The 21,316-nt window shown below is 37.6% G+C and overlaps 1 long non-coding RNA gene across 7 annotated transcripts in view; it reads left to right on the top strand.

The window, feature by feature from the left end:
* The first annotated feature begins 570 nt into the window (after positions 1-570).
* The window catches only part of LOC108391276 (uncharacterized), a 39,748-nt gene continuing 19,002 nt past the window's right edge, over positions 571-21,316 (top strand). For 5 of the 7 annotated variants that reach the window (XR_012121107.1, XR_012121106.1, XR_012121109.1 and 2 more), the window contains exons 1-2: positions 571-698; positions 19,338-19,382. This is a non-coding gene — a long non-coding RNA (uncharacterized lncRNA). The remainder of the gene's footprint in view (positions 699-19,337; positions 19,383-21,316) is intronic. The other 2 variants (XR_012121108.1, XR_012121105.1) reach the window with 1 other exon arrangement.

The raw sequence follows: 21,316 nt of genomic DNA, 5'->3' as shown, positions 1-21,316 counted from the left end.
AGTTCAGAAATTTCATGATGCTTTGGTATAAGTTTTGTTGAGTTTGGTATGCTTTGGAATAAGATTTATTTATTTTTTATTTATTATAAAAAACACTTAATTGCTTGCCACTATTTGGAAAATGATTTTTCAGATCCAGTATTTTTAAAAATATTATTCCTTTAATAATTTTCCTTCTATGTTCTCCCTCTAGAATTCTTAGTTTTCACATGTTAGACCTTCTGGATTAACTATTTTTTGCCAATTTTTCATCTTTTTATTTAAAATTTTATTTTCTGGGTGAATTTTCACACTATTTGAGCATCTCCAATGGATTTGAAATATTTCTTCCATATTATATTTAATTTCTCAACGCTCTTTCTTATTCTTTGAATATGTCTTTTAAAAGTCAGTCTTCCCTTACTGGATGTATGTCTTCTTTTATCTCCCTGAAAAAATTAGTTTTAAAAATGCTTTTCATTTTCTTCTTTCCATTGCCTTTTTCTCCTGCGTGACTTCATTTCTGTTTACTTTCTTAGCCTTCGTGTCACGTGGGAGGCATTCAACTACCTGATCATCTCTGAGTGTTAACTTACATTCAGATCAACATGCTGTCAGCAGTTAAGAACTTGAAAGTTGGCGTAGATTTTGCTGCTGTGAGGCTTCCCTAAAGCGGCCCGGCCACCACCAGACCCGCAGCTCTGCGCCTTTCCTCTTGGGTGCGTTATTTCCCCAGGAAAAACTGTCTTACTTATGCGTCCGGAAATTTTAAGTCTACTTTATTGCTGAGCAAGATAATGGGGTTGGGGTGTCAGCTGGGAACCCGCGCTTTCCCTTGATCTGCCTGCACTGATTAGAGCCTCCGCTCTCCCGGCCGCCCTCAGCTCCTCCCTCCCAGGCAGGGGCATGGTCTCCCTCAGAGGACGTTTCCATAGAGGAAAACTTTCGCTTTCTGCCATTCGGGGTAAAAGGTAATTCTGTGACTGAAGGGCCTCAAGAAGAGAATCTTGGGTGTAATGGCCCCTTATAATCACGTGCAATTACTTTCCTTGCTTCCCCTTTCCCCCACGCACATCCCCTCCTGCCTCTGTTCCCAGACGCTTTCGGGTCCGTTCAGGGGACTGACTGCTCTGGCTGGTCTCCCTCCTCCTCCTGCTTCCTCTGACCTGCTCGTTAGCCGCCGCTTCTGCCACCTGCTTTTCAGCTGCCACAATACTGAAGACCTCTCACATCTCCTACTACCTTTTCCCATTTCTTCATCCTTATGGGACTATGCTGTTATTTTTATTTTTTTCTGCCATTTTTGTAGAGTTTGTGGGAGGTGCACGTTTTCTATATGCTATATTTAGTTTATTAAAGCTTGAGTTCATGCCTACATAACAATTCATGTAATTATAATATAATCCCCATTACTGTCCCTAAATGAAGTCAGACTTTAAATATTTCTTGAGAATTTCACAAACTTTAGGAATAGCAATAATTATTTATTTGAAAGTACAGAAAAATATTAAATATTCCTCTAAATAAGCTGCTTTTGTGGCTCATAGAAGCTATGAAGTTAGAAAAATATTTCATGTGTCCTTGAAAAAAAATTTTTTAGGATGGATTAATTCTAGGAAAACAAATGTACAAAAATCTTATCTGTTAAACAAGATTTAATTTTACCACTATGAAATAATAAATATGTTAGCTTAGTTTGCACATGTCCTTACCTAACAAATTTGGGAGCAGTGACTATTCTAACCTACTATTTCCTTTGTGAATAACGATCTCTCAGAACTAAGTTAATGAGGTAAGTCTTGGTCATCTCTTCATTAAAGCTTTAAGGAGCACCCTTTAGTGTCTTCCAGTCTCTCTATTTCCCTCTTCCAGATGCTAAATGGAGCAGAATATTACTGTCATGTATGCAATAACCAAGCATTACCACCTCCCTCCTGCTGGATTTTGCTCAGCTCTTCAATCTAATGGCATATCAGCTCTTTTGGCCTCTGACCCCACACCTATTAGGGGCTGTGTCATCCACATTGTCCTGCTTCATCTTATGCTCTGTGGAAAATGATAGTGAAATATGTGTAGATACGTACTTGTAACATCTGTATCTCAAATGTATAGAGTTATTTACCAATTATGTAAACTTGTAGAAATAATGAGTGCCACATAACATCTTTAAAAGCATAAAAAGTCCATTTCTATTTGTTTAAAGAATATAGACAGAGACAGAAGCTCCGACCCATACTCATGCCATCACCGATGTCTCTTAACATCATTCAACTCACAGCAGTTTAGAACTTCAAGTGTAGCTAAAAGCATTATCAAAATAAATAATAAGCATAGACATAAAAATTGAAAACAGACCGTTTAATTTTACTAATATAAGCAAAATGAAATGCCATTTGAATGAAATTCTTTTAGACATTAAAATAAAGACCAATCGTCCAAGTATACACACACACACACACACACACACACACACACACACACACACACACACACACACAGGAAATTTAAAGGGGTGATCATGAAGAGTCTACCAGCAAGTTGATGTTGGCAAAGAGCCATTTTCATAGCTGTGTGGAAGTTACAGGAAGCAGAAAGTATTTAAAAATAATGTTTTCAAAGCTGTAATAGCTTTTATCATTTTTACCTTTTATCATTTTCCCATATTATTATATGAGAAGATAAAGAACCAAATATGAGTTTCCTTTCTAGAAATAGCCAAAGAACTACAAAATATTCCATAAAGCCTATTTTTGACTTAAAAAATTATGTATGTTGGTCAGAATTGGATATTTAAATGTGGTCTCTGACCTCTCCATTGTTGAAAAAAGAGAATTTCTAAAAAGTAAAGATGCCTTTGGGATTTTTCCCCCCTCTATTTACTCAGAGTATTTTACCGATTGGATGAAAATGTATTTATACCTTAGATTATGCTTTTATCTTCCCTAATAGATTTATTTCTCTCAAAGGAACTCTGCTTTAAAATTTTTCCTTTTCAAAACTATTTATGAACTTCAAAACATGGCCTTTTTAGCATATTTCTTTTATATTCAGTATAACACTGAATTTCATCTGTGATTTTGTAGTTTATCGTGGCTCTATTAAAAAAATGCTGTCTTATGAATGCTTCTTTTTATATATATAGATGAAATATTTGGTAAGTGGATTTTCTTTAACTTTAAAATTGCCAAAAATATTTCTATATGCAAAACTAAAATGCAAAGTATAAGAAAATATCCAAGAGTTGCCCCAAACCCATTGTTTTTCCTTCTTATATTTTCCTTTTTCTTGATTTGCTGACCCTGACATTTTGTATTTAGCTCTAAGAGTATTTCTCCAGTTTATTTAGGTAAGATGAGAATCAATTCTTTATTGATTAGGAACTTTTAAAATATATTTTGTCAGTTGTACCAAAGGTATTTATTTATATTACTGGAGTTAAGAGATGAAAGTAGTAACTTCCAGGTTAACAGGAAGTTGCTGAGGGATGGGGACAGAGGTGTACAGAGCAGAAGGCTGAGGGCCGGGCCTTGCACAACACATTGTTTTCTTCTGCTTGGTCATATTCCCTCTGTCCTAGTCTTTCTGTATTTAGTTAAGTCATTTCATCCTACTCGCCTCTCGAGCTGCATGAACCAGGAATGACTGTGAGCATCTTCAGAGTAGGAAAGTCCAAAAAGATGTTTCTGATTCAGTGTTCACTGCCTCGTCTCGATTTGAGTTGTCAGGAGTACATTCTGGCTGAAAGTGAACACTTCACAACAGCATGCTTTCTTTATCAGCTATTTTTTAAATTTATTCAGTAAATATTCATTGAACAGACCTCTACCTTGTGCCAGGAATTGTATAGAGTACTGGGAAGATACACAAATAAAAATCTATCTTTATCCTTCACTATGGTATTTTCATGGGGATGAAAATAGAAATACTTAAAAAATACGGTGGCAATGTCTGAATTGACTCTTTTGGGCTAACTGGTGGTTTGACAAAGAGAATGGCCAGAAATTTCAAGCCTGGAAAGCAACATAAACCAAGGCCTAAAGTATAAAACAGGTTGGTATGTATCAGAAACTTCCAGTTGTAACATTGTTGCATCACAAAATGTCAACCTATGGACAATGGATGATGAGGATAGACAAGTAGCTGGTGGTCACCAGGTGGGTAATGTATGCCCCTTGAGAATTTTAGAATATATCCACAGAGATAAAAATCACTCAAGTTTTTTTTGTAAGGAAGAGAATTTTTTAAATTTGGCACTCAAGATAGTCTGCTGTGGAGAATGGATTTTGGACAACATGGAGTGTAGAAAAAGAACATTTAGAATGTCTCACTAATAATCTAGCATAAGGTTGTTGAGACTGAATTGTGCCATTTTTATCTTTCAGCTAAATTTATTGAGCACTTTCTTCATATTAGGTAATATCTTAAATCCTTGGAATATAAAGTTAGGCAACCAGACATATTCTCTGTTCTCAGATTTTTATACTATGATAACAAAATAATCACATAATCAGGAACTGGCGAACAGTATCTCTTAGGTTGAATTTGGCCTTCAGCTTTGTATGTGTTGAATTATGTCCTCACCAAACATGTCAAGTCTTAATCCCCAATGCCTTAGAATGGGACCTGATTTGGAAATAGGGTCTTTACAGAGGTAATAATGTCAAAACGAGGTCGTTAAGGTGGGCTGTAACCCAATAGTGTGCTATCCTTATGAAAATGGGAAATTTGGACACAGAGAGACATACAAATAGGAATGTGATATGTGTGTCTGGAGCGGCATATCTAGAAGCCCAAGAACGCTAAGGATTCCACAAAATACCTAGACTAAGCAAGAAAGTGATTCTCCTCTAGAGGTGCCAGAGAGAGTATGGCACCAGGACACCTTGATTTCAACCTTCCAGACTCCAGAAACGTGAAATATTAAATATCTATTGTTTTTTAAGACACTGTCTTATGGTGGCTCCAGGAAACTAATATGTATCTGTTTTTGTAAATACAGTCTTCCTAGAAACTAGCCATATCTGTTCATGTTTGTTTGTTTTTAATTTACTGAACAGCAGAGTCCAGTAGTTGTGACAATGACTCTATACTCTATGGCCAAGAAAGCCTAAAACATTTGCTAAAAAGCTCATTATAGAAATGGCTGCTGCTCCCTGGCACAAATGAATATAAAATTCAACCTGAATCAACTGTGAAGAGAACTGTGCTATAAGAATGTGCAGTCAAGGAAAGGAGAATGTTGGCATTAAGGTAGACATCTCAGAAAGGTCCAAGCATTACTGAGCATTAACCAGGTAAACATGGCAGAGGAAGGATTTTAAGTCAGGATAAAACATAAGTGTTGTAGCCAGAATTACTCCAAAGCACAGCCTTTGAGGTAAATGCTTGCATGAAAATATTTTATCAGGACGTGATCCCCAGGAACAGAAGCCAGGGGTGGGGGGAGTGAACAGGCAAGGAGGAAAACCCCAAGTGCCTCACCCTGGGGGTCCCACTGGAGCCTAGTGCAAGAGCTTCTGAAGTGCACCTCAGTCGAGTGTCAAGCATTGGCATCAGAGAAGACACTGGACAGGAAGAGAAAGATGCCTAAATATTAGCATCAGGTCAAGGCCAACACTAGGTGCTGTCAGACACACCTGTGGGAAGCTGATCAAGGCATGCATGGACCAGGTCACTGCAGGGGACGATGCAAGAGCTGAAGTGGTGCCCCCATGGTGCCTGTCACAGTACGTCCAATGCAAAGCATCTGTAGTTGGAGGGATAGCTTAGAGAAGCTGTATAGCTTAGAGATGGTAAGAAGATATGGTGGAAAGGCTGTAGTGCAGAACATGTGGTGAGGGGCAGCATCAAATGCAGCTGGGGGAGAAATGAGTGAGGTAGAGGCCAGACATTGCAGCTTTTGTTCATCATGTCCTGTATCTAAGTCCAGTATCAAGCCATGGAAGAACTATTCCTAAGAGAAGAACCTAATGAGCGCTGGGTCTGGGGAATCGCCACCATCAGAGGCCTCAGCTCTGAGAACCCTGGCACAGGTAGCCCGCCGTGGGCAGTGGACCAAGTGCCGAGAGAGCGAGGTGAGGGAGTCTTGGAGGAAGCCCTGGGAGGGCTCTGGCTGCAGCGAGGCAGCTGGAGGTGGAAATAGACATTTTCAAAAGAGATTTGGTGTTTAGCAGGAAAAATTATAGCCCTTGATAGCAGATTAGATTTGGGGGAAGTTGCAGTGGTCAGAAGAGGAGGCACTGAGCATGGGAAACGAGCATCTGTCCTGTGGAAACTGGTGAGTGTTGGTGCTGGTCATTGACAAGGAGACTGAGGGAGAATCAGATTTAATACAGAAGCTTGAGATGCCTTCAAAACATCTAATTCACTGTGTCAGTGAGGCTGGTGAACCCTTAAATCTGGTGCTCATAAGAATAGAATTTGCTGGAAAGAGAAATTTGGAAACTGCATAAAGAAAAGGATGAAAACTATGTTTGGGCAGAAATTTACTGAAAAGAAAGTATAGAGGGGCAAAGGGCTAGTTCTTGAGAAATGCTGAATAAAGTTCTTGAGAACTGCTGATATTGATGACCAGATAGGGGAGGATAAGCTTGTAAAATAAATCAAAGAGGAGCAGCCAAAAAAAAAAGACAGATCCAAGCAGTATTTATGAAATAAAAACAGAAGATCTGGAAAGTGATTAGAATTGGGGATGAGCTGAAGAAAGAAAAGAATTTTGTTAGCTTATAAGAGTGGATGGATGACGGCTGAGTGGGAAACAGCATGGGATGAGTTCTGAAGGTTTGGAATTTGAGGTGGCTGGGAGGCATTTAAAGCACACATTTCTAAAAATGCTATTAGTACAACTAGCTTTTGCATATGTAACACTTGCAGTGTGACTGGTATTATTCAAAGCATCTTATTTATATAAGTGTATTAAACCTCAAAACAGATACTACCATTGTTTCCATTTTACACATGAGGAAACAGGCTTAGCGATGTTTAATAATCTGCTCGGAATTACACAGTAACTAAGTAGGGGAGCCAGAACATAAACCCAGGATATCTGGCTGAAAAAGATTTTCTTAAATTACTGTGTTGTTTCTTTTACTAAATATATCTAAAGATAGGGCAGAAAAATGATATGGATATATAGATTAGCAGTAGCCAATACAGGTTGCTGTTAAACCCATGAGAGAAGAAGAAACAGGAATAGAATAAAAAGAGTTGGTGATAAAAGAGCACTGTAAGACAAAGCAATTTGTAAAGATGGCCGAGTATATTTTTTTTCAAAAAGAGACAGAATAGGAATTATTGGAGGAGTGTATGGAAAACCAGAAGAATACAGAATCACAAAGACAAGGATATAAAGAAGGTTTAGAAAGCTGTGACCACATAGCGGAGATGGTTAGCAAGGTCAAGTAGACTGGGATAGGCATGTTCACGGGGTGTGGGAATCAGGGCGTCTCCAGTGACCTTAGAGAGTGCCGCTTTGAGGGTGTGGTAAGGATGAAAGCTGAATTCTGGAATCAGTTGAGTGAAGTGAGATGAGAAGGTGGAAACAGTAAACGTGCTTGCTTCTTGTCACCATTTGTGTGAGGAGGCAAAATGTTTGTTCAGAAGTATAAAGAGGACACATGGTTAAGAGAGATGTTTTGAAGATGAAATAGAGATTTGGATATGTTTATAGGTTGCAAAAGGAGCAGCTGGAGAGTGAACAGAATAGATGGAACAATGTTCTGGAAAAAAAACAAAAGCTGGAAGGTCTTGGTCTCCATGGCACTCTGAATAAACCAGGTCATTATGAAGCAGACTGCATTGTTCTCTCGCATTTCCAGCTAGGAGCAGGGGGAAGAATGGTGATAACAGACTTTTTTGAGTTAGAATGGAAAGAAAATCAGAGAGATTATTATTTTTAGGTTGTCTGCTGAAAGCAAAATTGATGGAGATTGAAATGACTTTAGAGGAGAGGTGAATTTCAGGAATACTTGAAAGGAATGAGAAAGCAAGATAATAGAAATAAGTAGAATGAATAGATGAGCTAAAACTGTAACTGAAGTTCATTGCTATTTTACTGGTGCTAACTTATATCAGTTTAGTTCTAATGTATGTCCTAGCATTCAGTAACTTGGAGATGGTTAGTTAGAAAAAGGACCCAAGGCTGAAATTTTGCTGAATGGGTGCAAAGAAAAAATAAAGCTGTAAGAAAGTGCAAGCTTTGTTGAGAGTTTAGTTCAGATGCTCAATCACAGACTCTCTATAGAGGAGAGAAAAGACCCAAGTGACCACTGGACATGGATGGAAAGTGGGCAATCTAGAGTCTAAACATTCTGATTTGATGAACAGGCTTGTTGGGAATAATATAGTTGTACTGCTGGAGGTGTAGTGAAAGAAGGGGGTATTGGAGTTAAAATTTTCTGTCAGTGCATTAGATCTAGTCATAGTCACAGCTGGTGGTGGGAGGGCCGGGGGAGGAGTGTGTGGCTAAATATCAAAAATGGTTCATTTGATTCAGAAGATCCAGGCTTTGAAATTTAGGTTAGGATGATATTTGGAAACTTGTTTCCTAGGAGATGACCATAAGACATCTATTATCATTTCTCCAAGAGCCTGCTTAACTCCAGTCATATGATAATACCGCCCTGAAATTGCCTTTATATCTTTTTAGAGTCTTTATGAGGAATAGGGAAGGCAAGTAAGCTGATTCTTATACGTGAACCAAAGCTAGATTATATTTATATACCCAGTCTGCTGGCATGACCAAGAGAACATTTTAGCTGGATAATAAGCAAGTTGCTCACACTGTTCAATACTAAGAATAACAGCTGATGGGGAGTAAAGTGTGTGTCATCAAAATTTCTCATCTCATCTTGACATAACGTGAGGGCATATGTCCTCTAAAAGCAAAAAATTAATAGAACATATGAACATCTGACTGTACCTGACGTGTACCTTGATTTAAATCACAGCTCTGCCACTTATAGCTGCTTGACTTTAGTCAAATTAATAAAAACTAGAGGTCCCCAGTTCTTCAACTGCTGAATGGGGGACAATGATATCTGCCTCTGAGTTATTGTCAGAATTAGAAATAGTACATGCCTATCACATACAACATGCCTAACACACTTATTACTTATTCAATATATCTGTTGGAATTGGAAGTAAGTACACATAGCATTAGGATATTGCTGAAAACATAATACATGTAATAGGTGTATCCATTCCTCTTAGTTGCCAAATTTTTAATTTTTACTAAATTCTGCTTACAAATTTTAGATGCTTAGGCTTCGTCCCTAAACTAGTACAGGTCCAGTAGTTCTCTAAGTCTTCAAATATATCAGAATAGTTTTCTGTAATTATCCTAACTTTCTGATTATATGACAGTGATGGCAAACGAGGACATGCTGAGAGGCCTTCTCACATGGCAGTGTGGGAGTGGTGGGCGTTGGTCTTGTGTGGGGGGGTGTTGTTTCCCAGTCTACTGCCACCAGCCCCCTTCGGATCTGGAATCAAACCTGGAACTACATTGGGATAGGGCTCAACAATCTATCCACATCTGGACTCAGATCATCTTTCCTCCAAAATTCTCCTTCCGGGACCCCAGTGGTTCTCTTTTCAGCCCTCAGTTTTGACAGCATGTATTCTATTCTTTCACGATTTCTTCTCAGACAACTACGTTTGATTGCCCACTACAAATGCTGGAAATTCACAAAGCCTCATTTTTCTTCCTTGGGTATCTCTCTGGTAAAACCCAGACATTACAAACACAAAAATGCCTCTTCAGCTTCTCTGAGAAGAGAGAAATGGAGCTTTCTGCTATAATATTCCCCTTATGCTTCTCCAGGTTTTAGGAATGAACAAAGGGGGTTTACTTGTATGTCTTGCTCAAGGAGAACAATCCAAAACCAGCTTTCAGTGCAACAGCATCAGTAACGTGGTAGTTCCGGGTTTAAGTTCCGAAACCCTGATTAAGGTTTCTCATGCCTCCTCCCAAGCAGAATGTTTGGTTCCAAGGCCGTGGCATTAAATACAGCGTAAGCAAAGGTGCACTGTTCTCTTTGACGTGTTTGTTCATTTTTGTCCCTGCCTCCTTCTCCCTTATAATTTACAAGAGGATAAAAGATATAGGAAGGGAGAAAACATCTTTGAATAACTTTGGTTAGCTTAATATTAGAGAAGGAAACAAGGAGAGTGGGTAAATAAGATCAGTTTTGTAGAGTGTGGGCTTTGGGTAGACAAAGTGGGTATTTCTAATGGAATTTGGAGGTGGCAATGACCCCCACATCTGCTCTCTCTCTGAGTGGCTCGCTCCAAGCGCCCCCCAGTCACGGGGGATTCGTGTTGGAGACGGGCAGGCGGAGAGCAAGTGTTCGTTCCCATCCAGGAAGGAAGCTGAAAAGGAAGACTTAATTCAGCAATCATGTCAAATCATTTAAAACAGGTTTTAACCAGAAGTCAAGGAAAGTATCTTAAGTAGACTGTGGACCTACTAAAATGATAAGTAGAACTGAATGAATCGGCAAGACCTTGTCTTATTAGTCCCAAATGAATTAAGTTTAAGTACCATAAGCAAATCACTTTACATGAATTATGTATATTGATCAACACTGATTTTCTAATAAAATTGTGAATAATTTTATAAGTAAAACAAGTAAAGAGAAAGAGGAATGAGCATCCTATTTTACTCTTTTCTTCAAAAATCTTTTTATTTGAAAAGTCTTAGTGTTTCCTTAGTAAGGTCACATTTCCCTTTTTGGCAATAAGTGTTTACATTTGTAAATAAAATGTTGCTGCTGGTGAATGGCTGGCAAATGACTTTTGCTGGGTAGCACCCAGTCGGACCCTGCCCACTTTATGGTTTTATTCTACAAAGGAATGCTTATAAAATGGTATATAATGATTCTCCATTGTAGACCATTTTCTCCACATGAATGCAAAGTTCTATTTGAAATAGAAACTGTGTTTATTCTATGTCTGTTAGTGTGGTATTTGAGGAAACCATTCATAACAAGAAATCAAAGAGCTAATTATAAATCATTTATTAAAACTGTCAATCAGAAGAGATGATTTTTTTTTCTGCCAATGTGGAATTTCTAATTTTTATAAAAGTGCTTCCTTATAATAAAGACTAAATAAACAAACATCTGAATAGATACATGAATTATTAAGTTTATTTTCCAAAAGAAAAATGAATAAGCATGCTAGTATGCTTATAAATCGCCATGGTCCCCCTGGTGCTATACATAAGTAATGACATAGATCAGGGGCATTGTGCATCTACCATATTGGAACCATGACCTGTCATTTTTCCCTGACTCTGAAAATGAGAATGATTAGGTGATAAAATGAGCAATAGAAGCTCAGAGGCTATGAATAATAGATTTGAAGGAGATATGAATAAGGAAGTTTTGAAGAAAGGGAGAGTCCAAAGGAATGAAGACTGCAGTCCTTCGGCTGCAAGGGCCAAAATGAGCCCATATTGGGCAACTATCAATCTTTTAACTGTATCACAATTCAAGTAACTATTTTTAAATCACTGTCTCCCAAAATGTTTAAAATTTTACAGTAATATTATCCCCCTAACAGATAAACCCTGAAACTCAAATGACTAAACACCAAGAACATGTCCGATTTGCTCCTACACAGTCCCAGGTTACCGGGGGGCAGGTGGGGGGAGGAAAATGGAGAGGGCCTGGACTCCTTATGGTCATTAAGGCATCCAAGTGGTGAAAGTTCTGCTAGCTTCAGTACAGTCACCACTTCCCCAGTTACTCTGTAAATGACATGAGAATAAGAGAGAAAGGGCATAGGTTCATATGGGCTAAAATTAAAAGGAATATTTATCACTTCCACCCATGTTTAACTGACCAAACTTCAATCATATGGCCATACCCAACTGCAAGAGAAAGCAGGAAATGTAATCAAGCAGCATGCTCGGAAGGAAAGGGAAATAACTTTGGTCCATAGCTATCCAGTATCTGTCACATGTATGTGTGGGAAGAATTTTAAAAAGAAAAAAAGAAAAAGCCATTAGGCCTTTATAATGCTATAGTCCCTTACGTCTCAGACTCCGAATGGCCACTATCTCAAAGGCAAGAAATAACAAGTGTTGGGGAGGATGTGGAGAAAGGGAGCCCTTCTACCCTGTTGGTGGGAATATAAATTGGTGCAGCCACCGTGGAAAATAATATGGAGGTTCCTCAAAAAACTAAAAATAGAAATACCATACACTCTAGCAATTCTACTTCTAGGAATTTACCGAAAGAAAACAAAAGATTCTGATTCAAAAAAATGTATGCACCCCTTTGTTTATTGCCTTATTATTTACAATAGCCAAGATACAGAAGCAGCCAAAGTGTCCATTGAAAGCTGAATGGATAAAGAAGAGATGGTACATATACACAATGGAATATTATTCAGCCTTAACAATAAATCCTGCCATTTGTGATAACATGGATGGACCTAGAGGGTATTACGCTATGTGAAATAAGCCAGGTGGAGAAACACAAATACCATATGATTTCACTTACATCTAGAAACAAAACAAAACAAAATGAACAAAACAGCAGTAGGCTCATTGACACTGAGAAGTGACTGGTGGTTACCAAGGGAGGGGTTGAGTGGGTGGCTGGAGAAGGTGAGAGGGATAAAGAGGCACAGAAGGCCTATCATAATATATGGGATGGAAGTGCAGCTTGGAGAATATAGCCAATGGTTCTGTAACATCTTTCTGTGTTGATAGGTAGTAACTGCACTAGTTGGGGTGAGGATTTAATAATGTGGGTAACTGTAAATCACTTTGTTGTGTCTTGAAACCAATATAATATTATATATCAGCCATACTTCAATAAAAAATACACTTAAAAAGACCAAACTTCCATGAGCACACACATCACTGGGTATCTTGGTAAAATGCAGGTTGCAGATCAGTGGGTCTGAGGTGGGACCTCAGAGTCTGACTCCTAACAGATTCCCAGGAGGTGCCTATGCTGTTGGTCTCCAGATCTCAGGAGCAAAACAGTCGGCCTGGTTATGAGAAAACAAATCCCAAAGTAACAAACAAAACCACAGACTCACTGAGATGACTTTGAAGCCCTAGAGCCGTCTTCCTGTTTTTCTAGGCATATATATGCCGTCTTTGTGCCCTGCTTCTGCTGAGTGACTGTAATAATCCATAGTTCCTCCAAAGCTCACAGAAACCTGGAGAGTTATGAAACAATATCTGCAACACACTGTGGCCTCCTTGGGGAAGAGGCTTCAGGAATGTACTAGGTAGTACAGTGTTATCAACTTGTCATTGGCTTGAGGAAAGAATCTCCTACTGGGGAAGGATGTGTGTGTTCCTATAAGTCTCTAAATACCTGTGCAAAGAAGAGGCCTCTGCCTGCTTGGTCATAATAATGTTTCATTATCCCACCTGATGCTTTCTACTGAGGCTACAGTTCTACCCCAGCGTATGTGAACCAGCTAGAAGGTGATGACTCTGTAATTTATAACACACCTACTAGTAATATGAAACTTACAAGTAAAGTATGTATTTTAACATATATATATATATATTATGTATATGCACACACTGCTTCCTGAAGCACCACCAGTGTTATGTGAGTGCGAACGATATGATTTGAACATTCATAGAACCCTGGAAAATCACAGATTATGCAAACTTTGTGAAGACTTTCCCTGTTAGCTACATCCACTTTTTGCCTTCCTCTACCTTGAAACAAGTTAAGTATCTTTTCTCTTCTCTCTTTGTAGCTGAAGTCATGAAGCCAACATTGTCAGGACTGATTGATTCTTTGATTTATTCTTTCATTCACTTATACTGATTTTCACTCCTTCTACAACAGACCTCACAGACAGGCTCAGTATTGGCTGGAGAAAAGAATTAGGGGCTAAGAAAAGGACTCAAAGGGAAACTGCAGCCTTCATTCATCTCTTTAGTTTACAGCTTACTTTCCCATTTAAACTTGGAAGGTCATTTTGTGTCTTTCAAGAATATAAATCAGGAATTGCTATTGTGTCTTACAGAAGAAAAGAGTAAAATACAGGTGAAAATTAAGGACCTGAAGCATATTCTTATCCTCAGTCTTTTCTACTGTGTTAATGTGAGTGCCAAGTGGAGAACTGTCACATGTGAGATTTTGAGCAATAATATTCATCATCCAGGGCATTCTGTCCTAAAAATTTAGGAAATAGCTATTTTAAGGTACAAATTTTATGCAGTTTTTTCAGCATATAGTATTTATTAAATAATGTAATTTTGTATTTTGAATGAATAGCTGCCTTTGTTGGTAGAATTACCTGAATTATTCAAGCAAATGGAAATTTTCTTCTGAATATAAACCAGATTGACTCCATGACTCGGGAGCCAAACACTTGACCCCAGTTCACTACATGATAAACACCAATAAAAAGTTTATTGCAGTAAATCTGGTTTTAGCCTTAACTCATCTCTGAAACGTGGACTGGATCTGATTATACTGTTCTGATTTCATTGATGAGAAAGGAAGATCATGCAGACAAAGTCTCTCAATATCAATTGTAGTACTGTTGGTAGAAAAGAGAACTAACTTGGATTAATGACTCCAACTGCAAAATTAGTTTAAAATTAGACTGATTAGATCAAATTAGATTTAATTTCCGATCCCTTTTTTTAAATTAGGTGAGTGGTTTTTTAAAATTATAAAGTAATATAGGTTCAGGATTTTGAAATAGGGTACAGGAAGGTAATTAGTAAAAATGTTAAAATTCCTCCTGTTCCAACTTCCCTACCATCCAACATTTTATTCTACTCCCCAGAAATATGTATTACTAACATTTTTTTTCTGTGTAACTCAAGGAATTTTCTGTACATATACAAGCCTATCTATGTTAGTAAATATTTCCAATTCACTTTCTAACTATAAACCCAGTGTAGACATACTCTGAATTATGAAGATTGTATTATTAATTAGATCATGTTAATGATTAAAGTCCTAATTATCTTCAATTGAATAAGATCTTTTATTTGAATTATTTCAGAAAGTTTAACTTTAGGGTGTTCATTACTCTGAGCAAGCTACATGATTGTAATTATTCTAACATCATATACACAACCACAGATACACATATTCCCTTGTCTGTGGAGGAACACCTCTCATTTCTGCTTTTGAAAATCATAAAAGCTACTGAGGTAGGTGAATTCCCTGAATCACACTTCTCTCTTGTAATGCCTTGTTATGGAAAGGTAGCAGATGGGGGCTCATTGTCCAAATTACAGCAGTAGCTGTATGTAATGCTGTTTAGAGTGCAGTCACAATGAATTCAAATCCCATCCAAATACATCCTAAAAATGTTGGTTTGACCCCTAATAAGTTGGTGCATGTCCATGAACCTCCCAGCAAGCCTTTAGGGGTTGCAGAGTTGCATTATTCTCTCTTAGAGTGCTTTTTCTCTACCTTCTCAACAGATAGATGAGTCTCTTATCAGAAGGAGCAGATGGCAGTGCGAGTCTGTTTGAAATTGCAGACCTGCCCTTGGAGAACAGGCTTGGAATTTTTTTTGTAGAGTGTATTACTGGGGAAGACAATTGGTCTTAGAAGCCTAGGGAAAAACTTCTGAATTTTGGCTCAGAAATATTTCTTGGGTTCTTCTTATTTATTAGTTAAGTGATGTTAGGTCTAGAAATGAGACAGCTCATCAACCATTGATGTTCTGAGATGTGAAACACTGATAACCATTTAAGGTCTAAGAATTCCTGAATTTAAAACAGTGGCCCCAGAATAACATAAATGAACTATCTTCTCAGGGTACAGGTGCTTTCATATTCAGGATATCATTTAATCCTCAGGGCAAATCAATTATTTAAAGTTTTCTTTACACTTGAGGAAACTGAGGACTGAACAGGCAAAGTGATTTATTCCAGGACAGACACAAAGCTGGCAAACACAAATGCACAATGTACTGGCCAAGATGCGCATCATGGGCAAATGTGGGTGGGTGGTTATTATGGACAATCCTTTTGGCAGATGCTTTAGAAACACAATGTCACAGACCTGCATCAAAGAAGGAATTATTGTATCCATTGTACATATAAGGTTCCTGCGCATAACTTACTAAAGCTGCCCTTCTAGTAAAGGGTAGATGTGCTTCAAACCTGGTTAATGTGTGGCTAACTACAGCTTTCATACTCCTGGAGGGCTTCCAGAAGGAACACAGCCCTGCCAATATATCCTGATACTAGCCCAGTGAGACCTGAGTCAGATTTCTACAGAACTGCTGATAATACACTTGCACTGTTTAAGACAGTAATTTTGTGGAAATTTTCATGGATCAATAGGACACTAATAAAGAGGTGTTGTAGATATTAAAAGAGATCAGATAGACAGGTAAGCAGGCAGAACACCTAAATTGACATTTAGTAGGGATTCAACAAATAAAATTAATATTTGTGGGGTAAATGGCAGAATTTCCAGAATCTCCTGCCTAGCCTTAGTCCATTTACGTATCAGTGGGTGTTCACCACTGCAGAGCCTCACGGTGGGGCCAGGGGAAGGGCTGGAGAGAAAACGGCCATTCTTGCCTCCCCTCCGTTCCTGGTACCTAATTGGTCGGTGCCCGTCAATCTCACGGCCCTGCGAGCGGAGTTCCTCGCGGCAGGGGCGGGCCGGGAAGGAGCAAGTGAGCCCGGCCAGAGGAGCTACGATATTTTAACCAGATTTGATCTTCTTTGGCTACTGTGATATTTTCCATCTGTTACATTTTTGGGATATCCTCACCTTATTTGGTGTGTCTTAGAAAATAGTCCCAAACTGTTATACATGAACTCATGTAGAGTTTTGGTCTGTGGGCACATGCGTTTTGTACAAGGAAACTCAGAAAGTTCATAGGTTTGAAAACTAACCTGCCCAATTGTTCATTTTTTGTTCTATTTCCTGTACGTGAGGGAAACCTAGTTAATTTTCTAAATGCTAAAGGGAACAGAGACAAAACAAAGAAAAAAATAAAGTAAAAAATTTTAACAGGGCTGTACAAAAAATCATAGTTTTTATTCAACATTCTAGAAATCTCACTAGGATTAGTTCCATTACTATTTGCTCTATTAGAATTAGTTGTCATCTTAATTTATTCGTATTTATTAATTTTGTTAGATTTTTAATTGAGCAAGTTGGCACCCAGTGAGTTACAGATGGATGCTTAAATAGGGAAGGGGTGGTGGGGTGAGCACCAGTTTTGCAGTGGGTGTCACAAGACTCTTTTATTCCTCATGAATCATAAACCAAAGTAAAAATTATTATGCAACTGGTATGTGCTAGCATTCATTTAGGTGCTGTGGATATAAGAAACAACTGAGACAAAAATAATGGAGGGGAAGACAGACAATTAGATAAGTAAAGCAAAGGTTTACATGGGATTGAATATATTTAAAATTCTGATGGTTAATTTCATACACTGAAAGGACTTGAGTTTTAATCACCCCTTGAATGAGACAATGGCTTACTTCTTTGGTATTCTATAGAAACAAAGCATTTCACGTAAATGTAATCTCTTCTAATGAAAGACTTTATTTGTATGTTTAATATTTTAAAAAATTTTAGTACATTTTAAATTTGATATTGATACTTTGTGGATTCTGAAACAGAGTATACTAATGATAATTTAACATTTGATGATTAATTAGGTCCATTTAGTTACAAAGATGAACTTGAAAGCTATTTAGCTCTATATGGCTGATTAGCTTTACAAAAGTGGCCCCAGATTGTTGAGCCTTTTAAAATCATATACATTACTTGTCAAAATCCTTTTTTCTCCCTCTTTCCTGGTTACTTTATGGCACCTGATCAGTATACCTGATTTTTGTAGTCCTGCTCTTTTTAGTGAACTTACTTCTAATCTTGGATTTAAGATAATCACCCTTAGTAAATTCTGGCTTAAACTAAAGAGATGTAAGCTTGAAGCAGAACTTTTCCAAAAAGTAAAGGCATTAGTCCATTTTGATTCACAGATATTTGTGTTTTCACATAATTTGGTGGCTTATTTATAAAATCCTGGTTTTATGTGTTATTGCTGAGGTTACCATGCATGTGTAAAGTCTGATTGACTCAGACATGACTCAGCTTAAACATAGTTTGCACCCAGAAACATGCATAAATTCTGTCCCTTTTAATTAGATATATTGCAGAATGTGAATCTCAGGACCTCTGTACCCCGAATCTGAAATATAATCTTATTAAGGAAACTCTTAGCCCTCTTTCTAGGACTGCCATGCTCTCTTTCCTCAATTTATGTGCCTGATGGGCTTTCAAGTCAGAATCTATTTGGCCTTATGAATAAATAAAATTTCTTTTATTCAGACATGTTCTGGTGTGAACACTGAAGGAAGTCAGGCTTACCTACTTTTTGCACTTGCTCTTTTCAAAGTCCTCACCATAATTCTCACTCTTTGGCAGATAAGCTATTTCTTCGCAGATTTCTAGAAATGCCATTGTAAACAAATATAGCAAACAATAGAAAAACAAGGTTGAGACCAACAAATGACAAAAGAAGCAGTATAACTTGAAGGCAATGTCAAATAATTGACAACGAGATGTCTTAAACCTTAGTGGATGTGGTTTTCACTTACAATCATAGAATTCCAAAGCCAAAATTTTTCTTCTGTGATTTTATACATGATGCCCAGGGAAATTAAGTGAATGTCCTAAAGAGAGATGTTAGCAAGAGAAAGAACTAGCATATGACCGCGGGCCTTGGCTCTCGGCCCAGACTTTTAATACCGGACCATGGTGCTCTGCTGCATTGCTGAACGGTTTTAATAATAACAATAGCTGCAATGTTTTTAGGTTTCTTTGAATCCTTGTATCGATTACATAATGGTAGATATGTTTAATCCAATTTTAGAGTTCAGGAAGCTGAATCTAAGTAAGGTTCACCAAGGACACAAAACAGCAGGGCTGGGTTGAACCGCCAGATTTTTATTATTTCAAAACCTTTGTGTGAGGAAATAATCACCTTATTTATATTATGACCCACCTTTATGTTTTATAAATATCTGTGGACAGGATATGTGATAAAAATCTTCAGAAGATGGAAAATGTCCTTGTGAGAGTTTATCTTATCTGCTCTAAGAGGCTGATTGATCTATAGATGGGGGGAAGGGTCCTTACATCTGAGGCTGAGCAGAACACGATAGGCTTCTTACTTTGCGTGAAATCGCTAATAGTGCTCAGCCAGCCGCCTGACCAAATCATGCTACCAATTAATGCAGAGACTTGCTTTGGGCCATGCAAACAGTCTGGCAGACTCAGAACTTAGTTAATTCACCTGCTGGATTCATGTAGTGTACTTGGCTCTCTAGATATCCACAACTTTTCTAATTAGTTTCTTTCATGCCTGCATAGACTGTTTCAGAGGATGGGCTTCTGGAATTCAGTGGATCTGGACAGGTAAGACTATGTTTTCATCCAGCCTTTATTTCTATTCATTGAATAGACTTTAGTCTAGAAACATTGAATAATGTCTCACTGTACATATAGAAAAGATAGAAATCTTAAATTTGGTATTTATTATGAGAAACCAAAATGCTGTGGATGCTGTGCTTACTGCTGGGGGTGAGCCCCTTTCTCCCTGGCTTCCTTCTCTTTGGAATGACTTCAGTTAGCCATTGGGTACCATCACTGACTTCTTTCCTCACATTTCACATCTTTCTGTGATATGCTTGGGAAAAAAATGTCTATTTTTCGTTTAGTCCTTCCTTCCCTCCTTTTGGGAATAATTACCTGCAGGGAAGGTGTTTTCCTGGCCTGATCCCTATTTTGTAGGAGGCTTCCTGTATTATATTCTGCTGGGTTAATCTGAGTAATTCAAGCAAATTATATTAGCAAGTCATCTCACCAAAGATTCAAAGTTGTGTCTCCAATCAGATTTAACAGCAATAAAAGTGATATGATGACCTTCAACTTTTGACTTGATGTATCTCATGTCTGCCCCCATCCATCCTTTTCTCTCGGTTCTGAACCTAGAATAAATATAATGATATTAACTTTCAAAAAGAGTAGTAGTACCCAGGATATCTAACAACCAGTCCAGTACCTCTGTTGTCAGAAAAGAAGCTGGAGGAAGAGGCAAGGACATACCAGACCAGTGTGGTTAAATATGAAACCTGATACCCTAAAGTGATAGCACATACTTGCAAATTTTTGTAAACAAAGTGAATCTATTCATTCATTTAAATATTAGCCTTCATCTCATAGGAATATTAACATCTCATTTTAATCAATGTCTTTGAGTTATAACTAGACATTTTTGCTAATCACACCACATTATGTTCAAGAGTGGTGTCCATCCATATGTTGACTTCACGTGTCCATCCATTCAGTAACCACGTGTTGACTCACTATATGTGAGATATTACTAACTGAGACACTAGAGACACAGGGATGCACAAATCATTGTCCCTGTCTTCAGAAAACACTGGCAAAATGAGTTCAAGGTCTCAATCCTGATTTTTAGCAATATGGACATTTGAATCTTTTCCACAAATTTTTTATAACAAGTAAAACATATTTTCTAAACAAGGTTATGTGGATATATTCAGAAACCTCAGATTAATTCAGAAGTCTCATAGCAGTATTGATATTACCTTAAAGAATAATGTGTGTTGAGTCAGACCTTAAAATTTGTATTACAGAAAATTTGTGTTATCCTGTCTTTTAGTATAAAATAAGTCTATTTTTTCCTAAAATTCATTCATATGTATAGTGTTAAAGTTTTTTGACACAGAGATATTTGCAATAATGTTTTATAACTCTTGTAAATCTTAAATTTCTGTACCTAACTTGCTGATTGGTTGTTTGCTTTTTAGATAGTCATTCTTTTGCCTAGATTACGTCTAAGCAAAGAATTGGCTTTGTTTTTGATAATCAGCATGAATTGCCCTACTCATTCCTGCCCTTAAATTCTTTTTGCCTTTCTTCATTTTACTCTCTTGTTTCACCATTTCACATTTATTTTCAACGTTCCTTATTCCCTTATAGATAAACATACAAAATCCCCTAGATGGACTGCCTTAACTATATCCTCCAACCTTTAACCATTTTGGGCTTTCACTGACACTAAGTGCTAAATATTTTGTAATTTCCTTAGGAAAAGGTGATATAAGGTTATCATTTCTTATTTTCAAACACACTGTAATTTACAAAACTATTTTCACTGTTGTTTTCTAATTGTATTGCACTTCTGCTAGAGACCATAAATAGTCTGTACTTTGTGGCCTTGTTGAAACCTCCTGTCTTGGCCTAGTACATAGTCTATTTTTCATACAGGCTCAAAAAGCATATGCACTCTAGGACTTTTTTAGTATAAAAATATGCATGTATAT

Source organism: Manis javanica, chromosome 9, assembly GCF_040802235.1.
Source record: "Manis javanica isolate MJ-LG chromosome 9, MJ_LKY, whole genome shotgun sequence".
In the NCBI taxonomy this organism is placed as follows: domain Eukaryota; kingdom Metazoa; phylum Chordata; class Mammalia; order Pholidota; family Manidae; genus Manis; species Manis javanica.
The sequence above is the reverse complement of the archived record's forward strand: the minus strand, read 5'-3'. Positions and strand labels throughout refer to the sequence as shown.